The sequence below is a fragment of the Rana temporaria genome, chromosome 1 (genome assembly GCF_905171775.1).
Source record: "Rana temporaria chromosome 1, aRanTem1.1, whole genome shotgun sequence".
NCBI lineage: Eukaryota > Metazoa > Chordata > Amphibia > Anura > Ranidae > Rana > Rana temporaria.
In genome coordinates, this window is record NC_053489.1 from 581,005,600 (window position 1) to 581,028,881 (window position 23,282).

The 23,282-nt window shown below is 45.6% G+C and overlaps 1 protein-coding gene across 1 annotated transcript in view; it reads left to right on the top strand.

The window, feature by feature from the left end:
* Positions 1 to 8,019: 8,019 nt before the first annotated feature.
* Positions 8,020 to 23,282, top strand: part of CNGA1 (cyclic nucleotide gated channel subunit alpha 1) — an 86,399-nt gene continuing 71,136 nt past the window's right edge. The window contains exon 1 of the mRNA XM_040334966.1: positions 8,020 to 8,287. The gene's annotated coding sequence lies outside the window, so the exon portion shown is untranslated. The remainder of the gene's footprint in view (positions 8,288 to 23,282) is intronic.

Here is a 23,282-nt window from a genome sequence, read left to right on the forward strand (position 1 = left end):
CCCATTGAGTAGACTTCTTCCTAATTCCCAGTGACATTCAGGACATTGTCCTTAGCTGAACTTTCGGTTTTCCTTCTCTAAAGTGCATTCTCCATATGTTCCTTCAGAAACTAGAGGCAGTATTAATACTACCTAAAATCATTTACAAAAGCAAAAACCATAACAATACAAAGTCCAGAATACCCAATTAAAATGTCTAGTGTAACTACTTAAAGGGGTTGTAAACCCTCGTGTTTTTTCACCCTAATGCATCCTATGCATTAGGGTGAAAAAACACCTTGTTGTGTCCGGTCCCCCCGAGCCCCCGATTTACTTTCCTGACCCCCGTATCGCACGTCGTTCTCTCCATGATTGATCGGCTCCTCATTGGATAGATTGATAGCAGCGCAGCCATCAAATCCAATGATGTGGCAGCCAGGGGGCGGGGCTGAGTTATACACTCGGTGGCTATGCACACCGAGTGTATAACACGGGAGCGGCCCTGCAAGATAACACCCTCGGGAGAGCGCTTCCCAGAGGGGGCTAGCTCTTGCGGGGAGGAGCCAAGATAGCCGCCGTGGAAACCCAGATGAGGACGTTTGTGGGCCACTCTGTGCAAAACGAACTGCACAGTGGAGGTAAGTATGAAATGTTTGTTATTTAAAAAAAAAAAAAAAAACATATGTAGCGCTACCCCCGAAGGAGCCGCTGATTGTTTTGGGATCGGCGTATTAAGTTACCCGGCAGTGTGTCTAGGGGTGATAGCAGTGAGCCAAAACAGTGAGCGAATGTCCAGACAGTGAATAAAGGTTTTTCCAATGCTTTATTTCCAGGCCAACACGCCAACATCAACAATAAGTGGGAAGAACAGATTGATGAAGAAAGGGGAGAACCTTGCAGTATCAGGCCTGGATATTAGTTGAGCAACTTGCTCAATAGAGTACCAAGTTATAACTCGTCGCCACTCTCAGATGGAGTGGGTAAAGTGCCCCGGACAGACCCCTCTCACAAGCCTGGCAGCCGAAGCGTCACTTAGGATTTTCTGGGAGGAACAGGTCTCTCACACAGACCTGGCTCTAGGGCCTCTGCCACAGGCCAATTACTTTAGGTGAGCTAAATGGATGAACAGAGCGAATCCTCCCAGTGGATTTTTAGCATAGGTCACTGGGTAACAGCAAACGTACCTGTCAGCATTCCGGTCACCAGATCCCCGATTGGTTCGTTCAAGCCCTGTTGGACAACCTGCCTCTGGGTTCTCCTCAAGCTGACCCCCCAATCGAACGGCACCCAGCCTGGGATCCTTTCAATAGAACCGGGAACCCAATAAGTCACTGGGATCCCATTTTACCTCTGGATGAGGGTTTGTGTAGCCTGCAATTTTGGCCAGGTGGGCCGCGCTGGCGGGGTCCATGGATGCGCGCACCCTGAAGGTGGATGCCGCACCTGGAACCGGGACCCCGCAAAGATTTTAGAACACATGACACCTGTCACAGATATACCCTTCCCCAGCATGCCTTGCGAGGGAAAAACTCCTCTAATTGGCTGCTGAGGAAAACTCACTCTGCCAGAACCCCACTGGTGCCAACTGCTGGCCAGGGATGGTAACGCATCCCTTGAGCACAGACTGACCCAGTGGACCTTTCTGGAATGACAGAAGTCACAATTTAAATAAATTGTGAATGGGAGAAAAGTAACTCTCCCATTCCCCACTAACTTTAGCGTAGTGCCAATACTGAAAGTAAGGGGGCGCTACATACTCCCCCCACTTGAATTGACACTGTCCCCAGTGTCCTAAAGCATTCGAGCCCGAATGCTGACCTGATACCTGCTAACCGGACAGAAAAAGGAGGAAAAAAATGAAGGACAGAATTCACACAATGTATTACAGTATTATTTCCGTAAATAGCATAAGACATACAACATACACAACCCTATCTATCTAGCTGCCATTCTCCGCAGTGGTTGATAGTAGGTGGTTCCAAAAAAAAAACCTGTATGGAAAACAAATGGAGCATACAAAATAATAAAATATATACTCTAGTATCAAAACAGTTCCTTATGTATTTACAACCTCCTGGGTCAGGATTTGAGGCTGTGTACTCAAGGCTGAGCACAAAACCTCCTTCCCTCCCAAGGAGTCCTAAGGTGTAAGTGCTGTGAGAGAAATACTCTGTTCCTATGCAAGAAATTTTAAAGCAATACAACTTAACATTTCTTTTTTTTTCTTTTCTCTCTGCAAAATAATGGCGCAGAACACTGCCCCTAGCGGTCAGTGTGCTGGTACACTGGTGACTCACCGACTCCCCAGGTTAGGCACGGGACGTTTGCGGACGGCTGCGGGGACCTGCTCGGTGCGCTCCGGTCGAATTCTTGGGAACTTTGTGGCTCTGGGAGATGATCACAGTCATCAATCTTAGATTCATCTTTAGCTTAGTGCCCATACTGAAAGTAAGGGGGGGCTACACATAGTATAATTTTAAGCACAATTTCTGCTTCAACGTCTCAAATCCAGCACATGTTTATCTCATATGTTCGATATGGACTGACTTGCTAGGTTAAAGTACTGAATATACTCGAGTATAAGCCGACCCGAATATAAGCTGAGGCACCTAATTTTACCACAAAAAAATGGGAAAACGTATTGACTCGTGTCCATGCCTCACTGTGTCCATGCCTCACTGTGGCCATGCCTCACTGTGCCCATGACTAGACTGATGTTTAACATGGGACTCTAGTGAAGGGGGTGCCCGGGTTTGAAAAATCTGTGCTCCCCAGCCATAGGTCCCCCAGGCAACAAACTTTGCACACTTGTAGAGGAGAACTTGGGCTACAGGGGACCTACGACCGGCTGGTACAGGGTCCCCAAAATCACCGGAGAAATTACCGTTTAACATGAGATTCTATGGAAGGGGTGCCCGCTTTTGAAAAATCGGTGCTCCCCGGCCGTAGGTCCCACGGACAACTAACTTTGCACACTTGTAGAGGAAGAGTGGGGCTACATGTGTACCAAGTTTGGGGACCCCACAGTCCGGGAGATCAGGCACAAAAAGGTGACTTGAGTATAAGCCGAGGGGGGCATTTTCAGCAGTGTTCATCATGCTTTACTGTCATAAAAAAAAAAAAAAAAACGGGCGAGGTGCACGTCTCATTATGTAGGATGCAGGTAACTGTCACAAAAATATCAATCCAGAAAAGTCCCTGCATTCCCAAACCTCTTGCTCAATATGTTGAATATATTCTAGGTACAGTTGTTATACCTGGAATACCTGGAATACATTCAACATACTGAGCAAGAGGTTTTCTGGATTAATATACACAAAATTCCGAAAAGTATTGGGACACCTGCATTTACACGCAATGAACTTTAACGGCATTCCAGTCTTAATCCTCGTACACACGACCGGTTTTCTCGGCAAGAAAACTGCTGGGAGAGCTTTTTGCCGCGAAAACCGTGCGTGTGTATGCTTTCTCGTTGAGAAAACTGCCGGGAATCCCGACGAGAAAAATAGAGAACCTGCTCTCTATTTTTTCGTCTGGATTCTCGGCAGAGTGTTTCCTGCCGAGAAAACTATACGTCAGTATGCTTACCTGTCCCCAGGTAAACCCGCGCATGCTCGATGAGACTTCGATGCATGCGCGGTAGCACACAAGGGTAGTGTAGGGTGTAGCAAGAGGCGACAACGGCATCGATTGTGACGAGCGCCGGCTCGTCGTAGTCGATTGACGTCACCGCATTCTTGCCATTCAAAAGAACGGCGGTTCTTTTAACCTCCCTGGCGGTATGATTCTTTCAGAAAAAAGGTGCTCAAAGCGGTACCATTATTTGCAAGGAAATTTGGCGTTTTATATTGTAGGTCTGTAATTTTTAGAAATAACTCACTTAAATCTGACCAAACAAGATTCTAATAGGCATCCCGGGTATGACATTTTTTTAAAAACAAAATTATAAATTATAATCTAATAAATAATTATAAATAATTATAACAAATAATAATATAATTATAATAAAAATTATTCAATAATGTAATCAAATCAAAATCACTGAAATTTGCTCAGTTGCAGAATTGTCGCTGTCATTATTATTTTTTTTTTATGACGAATTTCCCCACAAATCGCTATCGCACAATTCTGCAAGTGATTATAATTTATTATCGCTGTTTTTTAGCTGATCTAAAACCATTTTTGACATAAAGGGACACTTTTGGTTGCTATGGACAATCTACAGTTTGCAGGCAGAAAAAAAAGGTTTTTATTATATAAAAGTACATGTAGGGCACTGGGCAGACCACTAGGGACAAGGGGGTGTGTGTATTTTTTACATACAGTACTGTAATCTATAAGATTACAGTATACTGTATGTAATGTGTTTGTTTACTTTTTTGAATTTGGTGCCGTTCTCCGCTCCTGTGCATCGTAACGTCGCAGGGAACGGAGATCGGCGGCACAGGAGGACGCTGTGTGAATCGAGCGAGGTCCCGCTCTCGCTCACACAGCGCGGTGGCATCGCTGGATCCAGGGACAAGGTAAGTAAACACTCCCTGTGGATCCAGCAAAGCAAGCCCGAGTCTGACTCGGGGTTACCGCTCGCAGCAGGAAAATCTAACCCCAAGTCAGACTCGGGAATACCGCCTGGCTGGTTAAAAGGCCGTCTGTATGCAAGGCAAGCTTGCCAGGAATCCCGTCAGGAAAACCAATGTTTTTTTCCTGATGGGATTCCCGGCCGTGTGTACAGGGCTTTAGTCTGTAGGGTTTATTGTTGAGTTGGCCCACCCTCTGCAGCAATAACTGCTTCAACTCTTCTGGGAAGGCTGTGCACATAGTTTAGGAGTGTGTCTATGGGAATATTTTCCCATTCTTCGAGAAGCGCATTTGTGAGGTCAGGCACTGATGTTGGATGAGAAGGCCTGGCTCGCATTCTCTGCTCTAATTCATCCAAAAGGTGTTCTATTGAGTTGAGGTCTGGACTCTGTGCAGGCCAGTCATGTTCCTCCACCCCAAACTCACTGATCCAAGTCTTTATGGACCTTGCTTTGTGTACAGGTCCAAATCATTTGGTGGAGGGGGGATTATGGTGCTGGGATGCTCTTCAGGGGTTGGGCTTGGCCCCTTAGTTCCAGTGAAGGGAACTCTTAATGCATCAGCATACCAAGAAATTTTGGGCTATTTCATGCTCCCAACTTTATGGGAACAGTTTGGGGATGGCCCCCTTCCTGTTCCAACATGACTGCGCACCAGTGCACAAAGCAAGGTCCATAAAGACATGGATGAGCGAGTTTGGGGTGGAGGAACTTGACTGGCCTGCACAGATTCCTGACCTCAACTCGATAGAACACCTTTGGAATGAATTATGTCCTGTACACACGATCGGTTCGTCTGATGAAAACGGACCATTTTCATCGGACGAACCGATCGTGTGTGGGCTCCATCAGTTTTTTTTCCCATCGGTGAAAAAAAATAGAACCTGTTTTAAAATTTTCGTATGGTTAAAAAAACGATAGAAAAAAACGATCGTCTGTGGGAAAACCCATCGGTAAAAAATCAATACATGCTCAGAATCAAGTCGACGCATGCTCGGAAGCATTGAACTTAATTTTTCTCTGCACGTCATTGTGTTTTACGTCACCGCGTTGGACACGATCGGATTTTTAACCGATGGTGTGTAGGCAAGACTGATGAAAGTCAGCTTCATCGGATATCTGATGAAAAAATCCAACCATTCGTTTTCATCAGACTAACCCATGGGTCTTCAAACTACGGCCCTCCAGTTGTTCAGGAACTACAATTCCCATCATGCCCAGTCATGTCTGTGAATGTCAGTGTGTTACAATGTGTCATGGGATGTGTAGTTCTACAACAGCTGGAGGGCCGTAGTTTGAGGATCCCTGGACTAACCGATCGTGTGTACAGGGCATTCGAGTGGAGATTGCGAGCTATATCTTCTCTTCCACATCAATGCCTGACCTCACATATTCTCTTCTGGAAGAATGGTGAAACATTCCCATAACCACAGTCCTATACATTGTGGACAGCCTTCCCAGAAGAGTTGAAGCTGTTATACCTGCAAAGGGTGGGCCAACTCAATATTTAACCCTACGGACCAAGACTGGGATGTCATTAACGTTCATGTGCGTGTAAAGGCAGACGACCCAATACTTTTTGTCTTATAGTTTGTGTGTGTGTATATATATATATATATAACTTATATATACACAGTATATTGTCTAGTTGAAAAGGACACAATTTCATCCAGTTCAACTAATAGAAGGGAAAGTATATACCGTATATACTCGAGTATAAGCCGACCTGAATATAAGCCGAGGCACCTAATTTTACCACAAAAAACTGGGAAAACGTATTGACGCGAGTATAAGCCTAGGGTGTGCATCTGCATGCCTCACTGTGCCTCACTTTGCCTCACTGTGCCCATGCCTCACTGTGCCTATTCCTCACTGTGCCTCACTTTGCCTCACTGTGCCTATGCCTCACTGTGCCTATGCCTCACTGTGCCTATGCCTCACTGTGCCCATGCCTCACTGTGCCCATGCCTCACTGTGCCCATGCCTCACTGTGCCCATGCCTCACTGTGCCTATGCCTCACTGTGCCCATGCCTCACTGTGCCCATGCCTCACTGTGCCCATGCCTCACTGCCGGCCTGTACCGGGTCCCCAAAGTTACCGGAGAAATTACCGTTTTACATGGGAGTCTATGGAAGGGGTGCCCGACTTTGAAAAGAAAAACAGACAACAAACTTTGCACACTTGTAGAGGAAGAGTGTGGTTACATGTGTGGCAAGTATGGGGTCCAGGGGACCTACAGCCGGCACCGGGTCCCCAAAGTCGAAGAGATCAGGCGCAAAAAGGTGACTCGAGTATTAGCCGAGGGGGGCATTTTCAGCATAAAAAAATGTGCTGAACAACTCGGCTTATACTCGAGTATATACGGTATGTGTGTGTCTTTTGTGTACCTACTATACTGAGTAATGATGATGAGTTTCCACATCAAATTGTAAATAAAAATGCTTTGTAATCTTTGTAGAGACATTTGAATCAGCAGATCAATATGACAATATTTAAACATTCATTTGTGCATTTTAGGTTGTAATCCTTTTCATATTGTAAAGCATTGTATTGCTGAAGTGTTCACCGGATTGAAAAATATGCTGTATCTAATTATATGAACAATTTATGAAGGAACATATCTTTGTGTTTAATTTCTATTTCTTATAGTGTCTATGCTCATACTTCTTATTCCTGTGTATACATTCAATGTCATAATGATGAGAGTATACAGTATAGCAATGGAGAGACTTAATAGGATTCTACAGCATTACTGGAAGCTGACCAAGCAAAACAAAGGAACAGATTACTGAACTCATGTAAGCATAATCCAAAGTTTGTGCGATTCCTGTCTGCCAAGGTTACATGCTAACAGAAGCATACAACAATAAAAAATATTTTGCCTATTACGTTTATTAAATCTACATCTTTTTTTACATTAGGGATATTAATATGGTGCACACTGAAAGATAAGATATTACATTTAGTTACTCCTTTTTATTACATTGGGGTTTTATTATGGTGTATCCTGGAAGATGAGATATGCAATGTAAAATAATACACTAAATACTTCTCTTGAAATACAAAAAAAAAGTTCTCTCCAAATAACATCAGATTCTACACAAATCACAAAATTAGATATGAACAATACTAGAACTTTCAATTCTCATAATTAAGGAAAGTTTGCAAACATGCTAAACAAAGTCTATCCTTGCAACAAATATTTGCATTCTAATGTTTAAAGATTCATGGAAAAAATAGAATTTTTATAATAAATAAATAATACAGATTGAATTTACTGGAAAAAAAAAGTACAAAATGTTTTAGTTATTATTGTATATGTCAGTCAGGTAGGCACTTGTTATACTTTACTATAGCATTTACAGTGGTATTTAAAGATCCCGGGTATACAATCAACTCATAGGCATGTTAGTATTCAGCCCTCTCATGAATATTCATGTATGTGGTAAGCCTCTTCTCAGGTGAAAGGATAATGGTTTCTCTGACAGTGTGAGCTGCATCAATCCCCCAAATCCTAAATTAAACTCACTGCTGTGTCAGGGAAATTTTTACTCCACTGCCAGATAGGGGCAATTTTCCTGTTCTGGGAATTGTACGGGTTTTTAATGGGCCTGGTCCTTTTCATGAATTTTTGTGGCTATGGTAAGATTTCATTTGAGGCAGAATTTGATTGCATTGGATTTGCCGTCCGATGACAGCTTTCTCTAAAAAAGGATTACACTACACTGAGGTGAGTACCTTGTTTAATTTTTGTCTAAAATGTAATTACCATTATATTGGAGACCACATGGGCACATACATTAAATGAGCACATATATGTGTAGATTATTTTACAGGGCAATATGCTTTTTTCAATATAAAATGCAAATATTACAGTTGGAGAGTAATTAAAATGGCCTGAAAAATAAAACCTAAACCTAAACCTAAAACCTAAAATAACACCTAAAATAAAAATAGGAAAGGAGCTAATATATTTAATAGTTTGGATGGTACAATACAAGTTAGTATTGCAAGTAATTTCATAATTTTAATACAAGAGGTAGCTTGCCATTATTTATTGCTTACCTGATATGTATAAAACAAAAAACACTAAAAATTCAATTGTGTTTACATGTGATGTAGTGTTTTTAGTTTTGGCTAGAATAGAGAAAGGTTAGACCATCTATCAAGTTATTGATGCTGTTTTTTCTACTCTGGAGACTCACCCATTTATGTGTATTGATGATCAATGTCACAGAGATTCAATTTTAGATTTGTCATTAAAACAAGAGATGTGTGCGTGTGTGGGTAGTTATGGGGGAATGCATATTCTGGGGTACGCACAATTTAATTTTACTTAAACTTGCCATAAAATATTCTCTATATTTACCTCTCTACCCATAAAATTGAAAAAATCCTAAACAAGATCCCTGGGAGCAGTGTTGGCACATGGCCATCTAGAGCCCAGGGCAAGCATGGCAATTTACTCTCCCCAAAGATGTTTGATTAAGTGTGCAATTTACTCCCCCCCCCCAAAAAAAAATATTGAGCCCTGATATGCATCTGTACCCTCTAAGCACAAATCCCCCTTCCTCCCAGTACAAATCCAACCCTCTGCTTAAATCCCCCCCTTCTGGCACAAATCTCCCTCCCCCACATCTCTCCCAGCTCAAATCCTCTCACTCCCCATATGCCTCCAGTACAAATACCCCCCCCCCCCCCCCAATTTCCCCTCCTAGCACAAATCCTCTGCCCCCCTCCAAATTTTTCTTCCTAGCAGCACAAGTATCCCACAATCATCCCTGCTAAAAAAAAAAATTCTCATCAGAGCACATATCCCCCCCCCAACCACCACCATATTGTCTTTGCTAGCGCAAACCCCACACATTCCTCCTCCTAGTACAAGTCCTCCTCACCCATCCGTCCTTCCAAATACAAATCTCCCAAATCACCACTCCTAGCACACCTCCCCAAATGTCCCCTCCTAGAACAATTATTTTCCCCTGCCACCCCCCCCAAATCCCCCTCCTACCACAAATTCCCTCCCCCCCCATCTCACATAATTCCCGCCCACCCCTTGTCCCGGCCCTGCTGGGGAGAGGAGGACACAGAGTGTGCTTTACACCCCTTCACCTAATCTCCGCCCACCAATTTTTTAGGATGGCCAGATCTTGGTATCAATACCACAGTTGCGCGGTCTTTTACTCATACCATTTGTATGCACAGTGCTACATAAACTGATTTATTCAGTTCAGGATGGGCTGTATCCATTTCCCTGAGCCTTGTGGCTACGAGGAGCGGTCCTATTTTGTCGTAGACACCATGAACTCCTAGCTCCACTTTTTATTCACAGCTACAATTAGTTCAAAAAGTTTAAATGTATGGAACCCTGATTGATGATCACAATAAAATGAAAAGAGAGGTTCGGGGGGGGGGGGGGGGGTAGTCCCAGATGGTAAAGTAAGGACTTCCGTTATGAGAGAAAAATATACATCTTTTGTGCCTGCAATTGTGCCGGGCTCAGTAGCCTAAGGCCCCGTACACACGACCAAACATGTATGCTGAAACTGGTCCGCGGACCAGTTTCAGCATACATGTTTGGTCGTGTGTAGGCGCGAGCGGGCCGAATTCCAGCAAACATTTGCCCGCCGGGCCTTTTCCCAGCGGGCAAATATTCGTGGACGTGTTTTAAAACCGTCCGCTGGAATCCTGCCCGCTCGGACATGTACGGTCGTCAGTACAGACCTACCGTACATGTCCAGGCGCCCGCCGTCCCTCGCATGCGTCGAATGACTTTGACGCATGCGTGGAAGCCTTTAAATGGCAGGCCCGCCCACGTCTCCGCGTCATCGCCGAGTCATCGTCGCGGCGACGACGCGGACACGCCCCGCGTATTGTTTACGCACGGACTTCTGTACAATGGTGTGTACAACCATCGTACAGAAGCCCTCTGGCAGGCATGTACGGTGAAAACGGTCCGACGGACCGCTTTCATCGTACATGTTTGGTCGTGAGTACCCGGCCTTAGACAAGACATACCTATACATTTTTTGGGAACTGTACTTGCTAATTTGGACACTGTCATATCATAGATGTCATCATAATACATGATGCCACGGGAAAAATACAGTATTAAGTGTAACGTAATACTTAAAAATATACTAACATTGTTATTCACCACAGCCCTCATGTAGGTGTTCTTTAGACACTAGATCTAACCTCAAACTGTATTTACCTACAGTACCCAAATTAGTGGAAATAGAATTAATGAAATATAATTTTAAATATAAAGGGCCAGATTCACAGAGAGATACGGCGGTGTATCTCCTGATACGCCGTTGTATCTCTGACTTACACTGGTCGTATCTATGCGCCTGATTCATAGAATCAGTTACGCATAGATATGGCTAAGATCCGACAGGTGTAACTGTGTTACACCGTCGGATCTTATTTTCAATTTGAAAATGGCGCGGGGGGCGTTCCCGCTGATTTACGCTGAATAATATGTAAATCAGCGAGATACGCAAATTCACGAATGTACGCGGACCCGACGCAGTTTGTTACGACGTTTCCGTAGCGGTTTTCCCGGCGTATACTTACCCCTACTTCTATGAGGCGCAGCCAATGTTAAGTATAGCCGTCGTTCCCGCGTCGATTTTGAATTTTTTTACGTCGTTTGCGTACGCCGATTCAGAAACCCACGCGACGCAAGTTACGCTCACGTCGAAACCACTGACGTCCTAGTGACGTCAGTGGGAGCAATGCACGTCTGATTTAAATAGTACACTCCCCCTAGCCGTGGAATTTGAATTCCGCCGGGGGATTTGCGAGATGCCGCCGCAAGCAGGGCTGTGGAGTCGGAGTCGGAGTCGAAGTCGAGGAGTCGGAGTCGGGGGAAATTTTGGGTACCTGGAGTCGGAGTCGGAGTCGGCAAACAATGCACCGACTCCGACTCCGACTAAATTTAGATTGGAATAAAAAAAAAAAAAGCAAGTTTAAATGTCCCAATTCACAAAAAGTTATAATTAATGACTTCTCTACTGTAAGAATAAAGACCAATGCATGCAGTGCCTCACGTAACCGCAAAACGAACACGTTAAGTGACCGTGAAGAAGCATGCTTTTCATGTGCTTCACTATATGGCACGCAACGCACAATTAGGAGCTGCAATACTTATACTTTCCATAGTGTTGTGTTCTGCTTTTACAGGGAACGCAGCGTCCATGTGTAACCTAGCCTCTCACTGATAAGGGATTAAATAAATATGTTTTTTGCAGGACTAGAGAGTGAGACACTTGTATAAGTGAAGGGAATGGAGGGCCAATAGTTCAAGACTGAAGCTGTAAACCATTGGAAAAACTGCTGTCATTTAGCTAAGGCTATAAAAACTTGTAAACTCAGATTTTTAGCTTAAACTTTAAACATGACTATGGGATTCTCCTAGGAAAATCATGTTTTGGAATAAATGCCCCTTCCTGGATCCTCCCACTGCCCTATCTTCAGCAGCAGATTTGTTTTCATTGTGTTTGGCTTTTGCTTAAAGTGGAGTTCCACCCATATTTTTATGTTTGTCTGTGCTGCATGCTCTAATCTCATAGTGTTCAGAATGGACAATTTTTATTTAATTTGTTGCTTGTAAATACCTTTATTTTGTAGTCCTTCATTACTTCCTCCTCCTTATTTGCCTAGGCTATTTGCAAGGGTTTCTGGCATAGGCATCATGTTTCCCAGTAGTCCTTGCAAACCTGACTGAAACCTATTACATTGCTTGTGCACTGAGCATGTGCAAGATATGCAAAGCTGAAATCCAGGAAGTCATACAGTCTGGCTTCATGATGTCCACACTTAAGATGGCCACGGTCTATTTCTAGATTATAAATCTAAATGCTGTAACAACCTAACAAAACGGACCTTACTTTACAGACTAACTTTACTAGAATACATTAAGCTTGTGTATTACAGGAGTATTTATATTTAAAAAGTGAAATTGTGGGTGGAACTCCCCTTTAAACTGTGCAATACAGTAGACTGTTGGCTTCCCAGCCAGTAGTCCTGTGGTAGGTTGCGTTTCTTTCCCTCAAGGAATGTGTAAAATACATTTGCATATTAATACAGAGGAGTCGGAGTCGGAGTCGGAGTCGGAAGTACATAAAACTGAGGAGTCGGAGTCGGAACATTTATCTACCGACTCCACAGCCCTGGCCGCAAGTTTGGAGGTAAGTGGTTTGTGAATTACCCACTTGCCTCTCAAACTTGCGGCAGCGTATCTTAAATCAGATAGATCACGCGGATCTAAAGATCCGCTGATCTACCTGAATCTGGCCCAAAGTTTGCAAAACACTTGGACGAAACCTAATTGTTGAGAAGGCATTGAATCCCTGAATGCCTACTCCCCATATTTATTTATTCATATAATGAATTAAGGGCACTTTCACACTGGGGCGGCGGGTCCATTAGCGGTAAAGCACCACTAGTTTTAGCGGCGCTTTATTGTCGATTTAACTGTGCTTTCCATCCGCTAGGGGGCGCTGTGATGGACTTTTTACCTATATGTCAGTTTAATCCTCCCTGCTTGTTTAAGGCTGTTAATTGTAATTACTCTTCTGCAGCTAGCCCTGTTTCAAATGCATTGTGATGGACTTTTTACCTATATGCTTCAGTTTAATCCTCCCTGCTTGTTTAAGGCTGTTAATTGTAATTACTCTTCTGCAGCTAGCCCTGTTTCAAATGTTAATTGTTCTAGCCCTGTGTTTACTGGTTACTGTGATTAGATAAGTGGCTCATGTTAAGTATGCTGATTGCTTCATTGTGGTAATTATCTCTCTATATGCGGAGCCGAACCGGCTAGCTACTGAGTAGTTCAAAGAAATATCTTTATTCCAAAGGAGCTGTATTAAAGACCCCCCACTGTGTGAGGGGGGGCGGAGATTTGTCATTGTAACAGTTGTAACCACATATAAGCTCTGGTTTCTGACTATTAAAAAACTCTGTGTTATACCAGCATTAAGCCTTGGCTCATGTATGGATGCTGCTGTGATTTATTTTATGGGAAGAAGGGAACGTTGACGGGGATATCATACCGATACCGTCACAAATTGGTTGGCAGCAGCGGGATCTTTCCTTCTACCCTCCTTTACACCCGGATTCCAAGCAGACACTGGGAACAGTGAATGGAAGGCTGCTACACCCGGCTTAAAAGAAATACACTGAAAGAACTACTGGAAGTTCGTGGAAGGATTGCTAGCAACAAAACCAAGCGGGTCATCATAGCAGAATTAATGGAGCTAGACCAGGAGAACGGGATTGCAGCAACGCCAGCAGTACAAGAGATGGAGACACCAGTGATTCAGGAGGAGTCACCAACCAACAAGCTAATGAGAGAGAAGCTAGCGTGGTTCGGCCCGAACCCAACGCCAGATGTGGTACTGAAAGTGATGGACATGTTAGTAAACGCAGAGCTACAGTTAAAACTGGCAGCAGTCCAACAAGCAGCCGCACCTTCTCCAAACAGTGAGTACAGCACAGCAGACGCAAGGAAGATTCCGTTTAGCGCTTTTAAAGCTTTTGATGAAAAGGACTGTGAGATTGATAACTACCTGGCGGACTTTGAGCGACAATGTAACCTGCACCGAATAGCGAGAGGAGAGTGGGTTGCAATATTGTCAGGCAAACTGTCAGGCAAAGCTTCTGATGCTTTCCGGACCGTGCCAGATCAGGATATTCATAGCTACGCCAGGGTTAAAGAAGCGCTCCTGGCTCGTTATGCAGTAACCCCAGAGTCCCACCGACAGAAGTTCAGGGACTCACGCAAAACCACGAAAGACTCTTACGCGGAATGGGCATGCCAGTTGTCCCTGTCGGCCTCTAACTGGGTTAATAGCAGCCAGGCCACCACCGCAGAGGACATTTTGCAACTAATGCTCCTGGAGCAATTTTACAATCACATCCAGACAGATGTCAAAGATTGGGTGAGAGATCGCAGGCCCATGACTCTACCAGAGGCCGCGATGTTGGCGGATGAATATGCGGATACTCGCAAGACAAACCAGGTCACACCACGGGTACAACCTCCACGACCAACGGCGCCCTCACACCCACCAGCCGCTAGATACCAACCGCCTAACAGACCGATGACATCTAGCCCTCGCTATCCACGCCAGGAGGACAACGAACAACGCTGCTTCCGGTGCAAACAGCTCGGTCACTTCAAGCAGAATTGCCCCCTGAATGACAACACCAGGTCAAATTGGTCTCAACCTGGGTACCGCCCACCAGCAGCAGCCCATTGTGTAGACTCGGCTTGGGATCCCCAGGAGCTGGGTCCGGAAGAACCATTGGGCCCCCTTTACGAAGCCCTCACGGTACAATCTGTTATTACGGACAACCGGAAACACCATTGTCAGCTGGTCATGGTTAACGGAAAAACCGCCCGAGGATTAAGAGACAGTGGGGCGACCATCACTTTGGTACAAAGACACCTTATTACTGCATCAGAGAAACCGGGGAAATCAATTGCTGTGAAAGTGGCAGGGGGGGCAGTATACCGTATTCCTACTGCACAGGTACACCTGGACTGGGGTGCGGGAGCTGGCGATGTTCATGTGGGCGTCATGAAAGACTTACCTTCTGAAGTCATCTTGGGCAACGACATTGGGCCCCTGACTTCGGCGTTCGCCTCTACCACCGCTCAGGAGGCCCACGCAGTAACCACCAGAGCACAAAGTCGCGCTGCCGAGAGCCATCCGCTTCCTACTGAGACCCAGGTAAGCCAACCCAACCTACCCTTGACTGTGGAACCCCTACCCTGGGACACCCCAGAGGACTTTGGGCGGGAGGTGACCGGAGACCCTTCCCTCAGAAAGTATCGAGAGAAAGCCAGGAGGGGCCAAGGGGGGTTAGAGAAGGAGCAATTTATCTGGGAGGAAGGCCGCTTGTACAGGCTCACCGAGACCCGGGGTAATGCCCCAGGGCCTAAGCAAAAACGCCAGCTGGTAGTTCCCCGGAAGTACCGGCAGGAGTTATTGAGGATTGGGCACGACGTACCCTTGGCAGGCCATTTGGGAATACGCAAGACAGGGTATCGGATAACCCAGAACTTTTTCTGGCCTGGGGTATCCGACGACGTCAGGGCGTATTGTCAAACGTGCGAGGTATGCCAACGTATAGGTAAAAAGGGAGACCACCCAAAGGCTAAACTAGTTTCCATGCCCATTATTGAAGAACCGTTCACAAGGGTAGCCGTGGACATTATAGGGCCCCTGGCTCAACCTAGCCGTTCCGGCAAGCGGTATATACTCACCGTAGTAGACTACGCCACCCGTTACCCCGAAGCGGTAGCTCTCTCTAACATACAGGCTGAGACTGTAGCAGAGGCCCTAGTTAAAGTATTTTCCCGAGTAGGCTTTCCCAAGGAGGTTCTGTCCGACCAAGGTACCCAATTCACGGCCGAGGTAACCCAGCAGATATGGAAAACCTGTGGAGTTAAATCCCTGACTAGCTCCCCATACCACCCCCAGACTAACGGCCTGTGCGAGCGCTTCAATGGAACGCTAAAGCAAATGTTGAAATCGTTCACAGGGGCGTACAAGGATTGGGAGCGATTCCTGCCGCACCTTCTCTTTGCCTACCGAGAGGTACCGCAGGAATCGACCGGATTCTCACCCTTCGAACTTCTCTATGGGAGGCGGGTGAGGGGGCCCTTAGATCTCATCAAGGATCACTGGGAGGGGCAAACAGAAATTGAGGGGACCCCGGTTGTACCTTATGTCCTGGAGCTGAGGGATCGCATGGAGGAATTAGCCCAGACAGTGCGAGGAAACCTCCAGGCGGCCCAACAGCGCCAGAAGGTATGGTATGACCGACGGGCTAGGCACCGGAGCTTTCAGATAGGCCAAAAGGTCATGGTATTAAGGCCGGTCCGAACTGACAAGCTCCAGGCTGCCTGGCAGGGCCCCTATAAAGTTATAGGACAGATATGCGACACTACCTACACGATAGCCAGTTGCGAGGATGAAGATGTGAAACGAACCTTTCACATCAACATGCTCAAGGCCTATCAGGAACGGGCAGAGGAGGTAGCCGCTATCTGTGCACCAGCAGGAGAAGACACAGAGACCCTACCCCTTCCCGACCTATTGGGCAGTAGCAAAGGGATGACCCAGATAGAGAAAGTCCAGCTAGGTGAACAGCTGGAGCCGCAAGAGCGGGCTCAAGCTGGCCGCTTACTAGAAGAAAAACAGGCCACATTCTCGCAGGAGCCTGGATACACACGCCTAGCCGTACACAAGGTGGAGACTCCAGGACAGACACCCCTGAGACAGCCTCCTTACCGTATCCCCGAAGCAGTCCGGGAAGGAATGCGGAAGGAGATAGATGAGATGCTTCGGCTAGGCGTAATCGAACCCTCAGAAAGTCCTTGGGCCTCGCCGGTAGTCTTAGTGCCAAAGAAGGATGGGACAACCCGCTTCTGTGTAGATTACCGGCGCCTCAACGACAAGACAGTTACGGACGCCTATCCGATGCCTCGGATGGACGAGCTGCTTGACCGTATCTCTGCAGGGAAGTATCTGACCACAATAGACCTATGCAAGGGATATTGGCAGATTCCTCTAGCAGAAGATGCCAGACTCAAGTCGGCCTTCATCACCCCGTTCGGCCTATACCAATTCCGGGTTATGCCGTTCGGGATGAAGAACGCCCCGGCCACCTTCCAACGGATGGTGGATCAGTTACTTGGGGGTCTCCAGAGCTTTGCATGCGCTTATCTGGATGACATCGCCATCTACAGCAATACATGGGAAGCGCACCTAGAACACGTAGGGGTAGTATTGGATAGGATCAAGGGGGCCGGGCTGACCCTGAAACCCGACAAATGTCATTTGGGTATGGCGGAGGTACAATATTTGGGCCACCGAGTAGGATGTGGTAAGCAACGGCCGGAGCCGGCCAAGATCGAGGCCGTTGCCAATTGGCCCACTCCCCACACCAAGACACAAGTCATGGCTTTCTTGGGCACAGCCGGCTATTACAGACGCTTTGTACCCGACTATAGCGCCCTGGCCAAACCCCTGACCGACTTGACCAAAAAGAAGCTACCCCGACAAGTCCTGTGGTCCCCGGAATGCGAGGTGGCTTTCCAAACCCTAAAGACTGCTCTGGTTAATGCTCCAGTGTTGGTTACCCCAGATCCTAACAAAAGATTTATTGTCCACACAGATGCTTCAATGTTTGGACTGGGGGCAGTACTAAGCCAGATCGGGGAGGATGGAGGAGAGCACCCGGTGGCATACCTGAGTCGGAAGCTGTTGCCAAGGGAGGTCAGTTACGCCACCATTGAAAAAGAGTGTTTGGCCTTGGTATGGGCACTCAAAAAGCTCACACCTTACCTTTATGGCCGGGCTTTCACTCTCATCACCGATCACAACCCCTTGGTGTGGCTTAACCGGGTTTCAGGGGACAACGCCCGTTTGCTACGCTGGAGCTTGGCCTTACAGCCCTATGACTTTACGATTCATTACCGCCCAGGCAAGCAAAACGGGAATGCTGATGGATTGTCACGCCAAACGGAGTTAACTTCGGACTAAAAGCTCTGAACCCGTCAACCCTACTGGACCAGGAAAGGTCCAACCGGCTTTTCCGGAGCAGGGAGAAGAAGGGGGGCCATTGTGATGGACTTTTTACCTATATGTCAGTTTAATCCTCCCTGCTTGTTTAAGGCTGTTAATTGTAATTACTCTTCTGCAGCTAGCCCTGTTTCAAATGCATTGTGATGGACTTTTTACCTATATGCTTCAGTTTAATCCTCCCTGCTTGTTTAAGGCTGTTAATTGTAATTACTCTTCTGCAGCTAGCCCTGTTTCAAATGTTAATTGTTCTAGCCCTGTGTTTACTGGTTACTGTGATTAGATAAGTGGCTCATGTTAAGTATGCTGATTGCTTCATTATGGTAATTATCTCTCTATATGCGGAGCCGAACCGGCTAGCTACTGAGTAGTTCAAAGAAATATCTTTATTCCAAAGGAGCTGTATTGAAGACCCCCCACTGTGTGAGGGGGGGCGGAGATTTGTCATTGTAACAGTTGTAACCACATATAAGCTCTGGTTTCTGACTATTAAAAAACTCTGTGTTATACCAGCATTAAGCCTTGGCTCATGTATGGATGCTGCTGTGATTTCTTTTATGGGAAGAAGGGAACGTTGACGGGGATATCATACCGATACCGTCACAGGCGCTTTTAAAAGGGTTGTAAAGGTTTGTTTTTTATTTTCTAAATAGGTTCCTTTAAGCTAGTGCATTGTTGGTTCACTTACCTTTTCCTTCGATTTCCCTTCTAAATGTTTTTTTCTTTGTTTTCTTTGTCTGAATTTCTCACTTCTTATTCCTCCTCAGTAAGCTGTTCTGGCTGACTAACCCCCAGCCAGAATGGCTCGGATGATGGGGGCAAGCTTACTGAGGAGAAACAGGAAGTGAGAAATTCATACAAAGAAAAAAACAATTAGAAGGGAAATTGAAGGAAAAAGGTTAGTGAACCAACAATGCACTAGCTTAAAGGAATCTATTTAGAAAATAAAAAAAAAACCTTTACAACCCCTTTAACCCCCGCTAGCGACCGAAGAAGGGGTTAATAGCACCCATGTTGCGGAACTTCCGAATCGATTTTACGACACTTCTGAAGCGCTGCTCATTCATTCCAATGAGCAGGGGCGGTGTAGGAGCCTGTATACAGCGCTCCCACACTGCCACAAAGATGTGGCTTGCAGGACTTTTTTTTCCTGTCCCGCAAGCGCACTGCCCCAGTGTGAAAGCACTTGGCTTTTACACAGGAGTGGCATAGGAATCAGTTTTCAGGCGCTTTAAATGCGCTATTTTTATCGCTAAAAGGCCTGAAAGCTGTCTCAGTGTGAAAGTACTCTCATAACGTGTTTGCAAAGGCTTTTTTGGGGGCTTTCTTAGCAGAGCATTAGGTGGAATAAAAACCTTCAATTGGGAGAATGGTCCCTATGACAAATCTGTAAGATGGGAGTTCCATATTCTTTAGATAGATTTTTCTCACATTTCCTGTTGCATCTACAAGACCAGATGTGATGGGGAAAACTCCCCAGCTCGACATATGCAGAAAAACATAAGAATTCCCATGTTTCATCTAAGTAACACAGACTATTTCAGATGTCTAGTATAATTACCGTATTTATCGGTGTATAACACGCACCCTAATGTTAAGAGGGAAGTTTCAGCAAAAAAACTTACATTTTAAATAAATAATTTTGAGGCAAAGTAGCATCCCTGGATGAGAATGGGGCTTTCTCAGTTGTTCTTTGCAGGTTCTGCATACTGGGGGGTCTCCTCTGGGGGTCTGGGAGGCCGCATTGCGACTGCCATGTGCTTTACTGTGGCCAGTGATCTAGTGGCTATATTGGGGGGGGGGGCAGGAAGGGTGGTCATTTTGTGGTGGACCTTCCCACTGACTTGTGTGGAAGCTGGTTGGGGAAGTGCAGGGCAGCCATTTTCTTGTAGTCGTGGGGCGGCGGCCATTTTAACCACTTCCCGACCGCCGCATGTATATGTACGTCCACAGAATGGCACGTACAGGCAAATGGGCGTACATGTACGTCCTTGCCTTCTAGAGGGTGGGGGGTCTGATCGGGACCCCCCCCCCCCCCGCTACATACAGCGGTCGGATTCCCACGGGGAGCGATCCGGGACGACGGCGCGGCTATTCGTTTATAGCCGCTCCGTCGCGATCGCTCCCCGGAGCTGAAGAACGAGGAGAGCCGTATGTAAACACGGCTTCCCCGTGCTTCACTATGGAGCTGCATCGATCGAGTGATCCCTTATATAAGGAGACTCGATCGATGACGTCAGTCCTACAGCCACACTACCCTACAGTTGTAAACACACACTAAGTGAACACTAACTCTTACAGCGCCCCCTGTGGTTAACTCCCAAACGGCAACTGTCATTTTCACAATAAACAATGCAATTTAAATGCATTTTTTACTGTGAAAATGACAATGGTCCCAAAAATGTGTCAAAATTGTCCGAAGTGTCCGCCATAATGTCGCAGTCACGAAAAAAATCGCTGATCGCCGCCATTAGTAGTAAAAAAAAAAAAATTAATAAAAATGCAATAAAACTATCCCCTATATTGTAAACGCTATAAATTTTGCGCAAACCAATCGATAAACGCCTATTGCGATTTTTTTTACCAAAAATAGGTAGAAGAATACGTATCGGCCTAAACTGAGGAAAAAATATATTTTTATATATGTTTTTGTGGGATATTTATTATAGCAAAATGTAAAAAATATAGAATTTTTTTCAAAATTGTCGCTCTATTTTTGTTTATAGCGCAAAAAATAAAAACCGCAGAGGTGATCAAATACCACCAAAAGAAAGCTCTATTTGTGGGGAAAAAAGGACGCCAATTTTGTTTGGGAGCCATGTCGCACGACCGCGCAATTGTCTGTTAAAGCGACGCAGTGCCGAATCGCAAAACCTGGCCTGGGCATTTAGCTGCCTAAAGGTCCGGGGCTTAAGTGGTTAAAGATGATCTCCCTCTTAGGCTGAATACAGAGGCGGTCCTTGGGCCAGGAGGGGGCACTGTTTAAGGCATGGTTGGCACTGCAGCATCCACCCCTGGATCACTGACCACAGTCACAGGCAGCATTCATGTTAGAAATCACAGTGCTCTCCTGATGATAGGGTGGTGTTGAGTCCTCCCTGGCATACCTCCCTCTCTACTGTAATTGGCCTGAGAGGGCCCCCCTTCCCCCTGGGTGTCCCAACAAATCAGCTAGGTCCATTAAGGATTTTCCTTACCTATCATACTTTGATACTCTGTTAATAAACTTGGGAACGGTCAAAGCATCTCTTTGTGGTTGCAGAAGTGCTTCACTGTACGCTACCCCCTTGAGGATGAAGAATAAAGCAGGGGGTTTCCCTCCTTTAAGAATTCTGCATTCTGATGAGTTCGTCGCCTGCTCTATGTTTACCTCTGCGGCGTTGCCGTTGTGGCCTGTATTGACGTTGGTGTTCATGGATATGGTGGACCAGTTAGTCAAGAGTCTGAAGTATCCTTGGATGCTGCTTCGCTCCTTTCAAGCTTTCTGTCTTGCCAGTGTGCTTTGGCTCAAATGCTGGTCTGCTGACCAGACTTCTAAAAAGGCCTTGGTGGGTTTCCAGGGACAACATATCTTTAATGTTACCTTGATTGACATCATAAAGAGCTTCATGGGAGGCAAGAGTATTTTCCTCTCACAGGCCAAGAAGGGATTGAACCTTGTCTGGGCCTTCCTTTACTGCCCATAAGAGGCTTTTTCATTCTCCTGGCTCCTCTGACAAGGGATCCAAGCCCTTCAAGACTCCAGGGTGTGGTGCGAAGTGCTCCTGGGTGCTAAGCCTATGGATAAGTATTCTTTAGTCTGAAGGTTTGCCCTGAGCCATTTCCAGGATTAAGGGCCATCATTGCTTTTTCTCTGGCCCATGGACCTCCTCAAACTATGTAAATAGGTCCATGAACTGGTTGTGCCTGCCTACACGATATAACTTCTTTATTATCCACCAGAGAAATTCTTCCCCTCCAATCTTCAGCTTCTGCCATTGCGCCTTTGGTCCCTGTGCAGGGGATTGCAGGATCTGCTGCACCAGGAAGTGATAGTCCCTGTGCCCGAGCCGGAATGATTCCAGGGTTGTTTACTCCAAACTCTTCATGGTTCCAAAAAAGGATGGGTTTGCCCGAGGCAGAAGTTCAAGATTGAATCCATCTGTTCAGTGGTGGCTTCATCACACATAAAAGTAAAAAAACATTCAAAGCTACTGGGGCTCTGCGATCTATTAACCGATTGGTTGTAAACATACACAGCACCAGCAGATAGATCACACAGCCCCAAAAATGTACTAGTGATTGTGTTGTGAATAAAGCTGACCCTTTACTTGATGTGCATTGGTAGGAAAGGAGAGAAAAGAACTCACCCATGCTAGTTCAGCAATGGAGTCAAAGAGCAGGAGATTAGGTACTCTATGCACATGTTCACCTGGGGAATCTAATAACGATTTTTATTATGTGTTAATAAATTTTCTTGAAAACTACTTTATTTAATTGACCTTAGATGTATTTGACTGAATTTTAATAATCGGCTGCCATAATAATGTCATTCTGTTTTATGTTGGTACATACTTTTCATATACCTTTGCAAAATGTGTAATGTAAACCAGCTCAGGTATCGTCTGTATTTAACAGTCTTCAGGGAAAGTCAAAACACAAATGTCAAAAGAAAGTTTGTCACACAAAAGCCTCTAAAACAGTTGTGGTCAACTTGAAAATGATAGAGGGTCTCAAGTGCAGCCCCTGACACTTCCAGAGGGCCAGACAGTAGTAGCACATCTCAGCACCCAAAATTTCAGTCCTGCTGCATTCTTTGCAGCCTATCGCAATGCTCACTGAAGAAGCTGGAATACAATGACACATTGGTGTCATTGAGTACAATAATAACCCCCAGCATTGATTTCAGTAAGTGCAATAATATCTCCCAACATTGGTGTCATTGAGTACAATAATAACCCCCAACATTGGTGTCAGTGAGTGCAATAATAACTCCCAACATTGATGTCAGTTAGTGCAATCATAACCCACAGCCTTGGTGTCAGTGAAACCAATAATAAAGCCCAACATTGGTGTCAGTGGATACAATAACCCCCAACATTAGTGCCAGTAAATGAAATAATAGCCCAGCACTGGTGTCAGTAC